We start from the raw sequence: 3,422 nt of genomic DNA on the forward strand, positions 1-3,422 counted from the left end.
TTCTTTTACTTCCTTGTACAGTTTCCCAGAATATAGCCTGGGAAACTTAGTTTCAGTTTACTGTAATCTGGGGGGCTCTGATTTATGATTCTATCAATTGGAGGGTAGTGGGTGAATGAAGAGGGTCACAGGGTTCTACACATACAAGGGTTATTTTTTTTTTCCTTATGCTATCATGGTCCTCTGTGGAGGACCCAGGAGTGGCTTTGTGTTGGGACCTTGGGTTGGTGGACTTGGAGCTGTAAGGAGGCTTTGTGCAGAGTCATCCTTCCAGGGGAATTTTTTTTGAGAAGTATGATCTAACTCTGGGAAGGTTGGTGTTTACCTGGGGGATCACAGTCTCAGGATGTTAAAAGCTCCTGGAGGGGAAACGCACTTAGGCAAATGTGTTCCCAGGGAAACATGCTTCTGTTCTTTCATTAACAGAGCAATTTAAGACAGGACTGAGAAGGAAGCTGTAAGAAAAATTTGTTATAGTTTTAGAGAAATACGATAATCATGGCAAGCTGCAAATCTCAACAGCTATGAGAATTAGAGATGGAGAAAACTTCACGCCTTTAGTTAGGCATGAAAAAGAAATAACACAGTTTATCAGGACAGGAAAAGCATTCCCAAGAATGGGTTGGGCTAGTTAGCTGAGAAAAAACCCCAAAATACATCAGACCCCACAGTAAATGGCCTTTGTCGTCACCGTCCAGTGCCCTGCATCCCCATGCTCCGTCACTGCCAGTCTTCCTTTGTAATCTGGTTTCTTTCATGTGCTAATCTCCATGTATATTTGTCCACTTCCTACTCTGTTGTCACAAAGGATGAAGGGCCCTGGCTGGAGCCTAGAGCTCTGCAAATAACAGGGAGAACACCATACACCCCCTGCCTCAGAGAAGGCAAAGCAATACCCAAGTCCATTCCTTGACCCTTCAGGGTTCAAGTCCGATATGTGTGTTTGCATGTGGGTGTGTAGCTATACTTGTGGGTGTGTGGGTGCATGAATTTTCACCTGCCACTGGAACTGAGATGAATTGAGACACACTTCAATCAGAAAGTACTAAGCCAGCTCTGGTTAGTTGCAACTTGAATCCATCAACCTCCCCTGCAGAGGCTCATCTTTTTGATGTCTCTCGAGCTCCCAGAGAAAAAGAAGAAGAAGAAGAAGAAGAAGAAGAAGAAGAAGAAGAAGAAGAAGAAGAAGAAGAAGAAGAAGAAGAAGAAGAAGAAGAAGAAAAAGAAGAAAAAGAAGAAACAGGGCTTTATAGCTTTTTGTAAAGGCAATATTTATTTTCAAAGAAATCCTTTGGCTGAATGCAACACACTTAGATTTGTTGAATAAGGGAAGGAGGAAGGTGGCTGTTGTGGAAAATCAATGTCCCTGGGTGGCAGGAATGACCAGTGAGGGTTTGAGATCCCTCTCTGCCATGGGATGGATGGTTACAGTCCACTGGATGGCTGGGTATCACCTTCTATCTTCCACTGCACCACATTTTGCTCTCTTCTTCATTTCCTACTGCCATTTCTTCCCACCTTGCTTTGTGAGGTTTGGCCCAGATTATTATTTGCAAAGGTTCTGGTATGTCAATTCAGGGGCATTCTGACTTCCATGCTGAGGTGCGAGAATGGGGCTTTGTTAATTGCGCCCACTTGGTCTCCTGATTGTCATGGAGTGGAAAGATGCTGCATCTAAAGCACTCAGCACTGTGTGAAGAACTAGGCAAACTGATGGCATTTGAAATATATTCACTCTGAGCTAATACCAGTCTCATGGAGAATGGAGAGAAATGAGGACCCTCAAAGTTGCTGGCCATGATGTAAATGGTGTAGGTTTGTGGAAGCCATACAGCATTTCCTCAGAGAGATGAAGTACAATTACCAGGTCACCCAGTAATTCCAGAACAGGAAGTACCTGTCAGCACAGAGACCAGGAGACAGCAGTGCGGTGGTAGCGTTCTACAGAGAAGCCCTAATGTAGAAACAACCCAGACGCCCAAACCTGATGAAAGAGAAAGTAAATGAGGTCTAGCCTTCAATGCAGTGTTATTAATATAAATGATACAGGTGGTCATTTGGGAAAATAGCTAGTCAGCCTTCCATTACCCAAACCTGTCCCAGTCCCTCAGAGGGAAGAATTGTTGGTTTGACTCGGTTTTTGAGCTGTTATGGTTTCCTGGGCTCATTGCTCATGCTGTGAACTAGAATTGCAAGACTGTGTCCAACCTGGCTGTTCTTCTTTTTCCTGGTGAAGATGAGAAATAAATCCAACCAAATTTCAAGAGCCTTCTACATAGCTGAAAGTTAAAGGTGCCCAGTGGTGTGGAGCATGCAGAGACATTCATTGTATAGTAGAGGATAAGTTGTTGCACCTGGCTGCTCCCACCACTAAGAAACATGCACAATGCTTATTGGGCCTCTAGATTCTGGAGGCAGCCCATTTCTCACCTGGTTGTGTTAATATAATCCATATATCCAGTGACTCAGAAGGCAGCTAGCTTTAAGTGGGGCCTGTAACAGGAAAAGGCTCTTCAACAGGTTCAGGCTGCTATGCAGGCTGCTCTGCCCTGTGGGTCATATGGTCCAGCAGACTCGATGGTACTTGAGGTATCAGTGGTAGACAGAGATATTGTTTGAAGTCTCTGGGAGGCCCTCATAGGCGAATCACAGCAGAGACCACTGGGATTTTGGAACAAGGTTCTACCTTTTGCAAACAACTATTCTGCCTTTGAGAGACAGCTCTTATTATGCTACCGGGCCTTAGTGGTAACTGAATGTTTAACAATGGGTCATCAAGTTACCATGTGATCTGAGCTGCACATGATGAGCTGGGTGTTATCTTATCCATCCATCCATAAAGTAGGACAGGAAGAGTAACAATCCATTTTCAAATGGAAGTGGTATACACATAAATGGCCTGAGTAGGCCCTGAGGGTGTAAGCAAGTTATATGAGGAAGTTGCCCAAAAGCCTGTGGTTCCTACTCCTGTAATAATGTTTCGTGTTTTAACCATGCACCTATGGCTTCATGAGGTGTTACCTGTGGTCAGTAGAATGAGAAAGAGAAGACTATGACCTGGTTTACAGATGGTTCTGCATGCTATGTAGGCACCATCCAGAAGTGGCGAGCTACAGAATTACAGCCACTTTTCTGGAATAACACTGAAGGCCACTAGTGAAGGAAAATCTTCACAGTGGGCAGAACTTCTGGAAGTGCACATGATCGTGCATTTCGCTTAGAGAAGGAGAAATGGTTGAATAAGTGATTATATATGGATTCATGGGCTGTAACCAATGATTTGGCTGGATGGTTAGGAAGTTGGAAAAAGCATGACTGAAAAATTGATAAGAAAGATATTTGGGGAAGTCTTTGGATAGATCTCACCAAATTGGTAAAGGATGTGAAGATACTTGTGTCTCAGGTAAATGCTCATCAAAAGG

The sequence above is a fragment of the Nannospalax galili genome, unplaced genomic scaffold (genome assembly GCF_000622305.1).
Source record: "Nannospalax galili isolate Female #2095 unplaced genomic scaffold, S.galili_v1.0 scaffold10, whole genome shotgun sequence".
Classification (NCBI taxonomy): Eukaryota; Metazoa; Chordata; class Mammalia; order Rodentia; family Spalacidae; genus Nannospalax; species Nannospalax galili.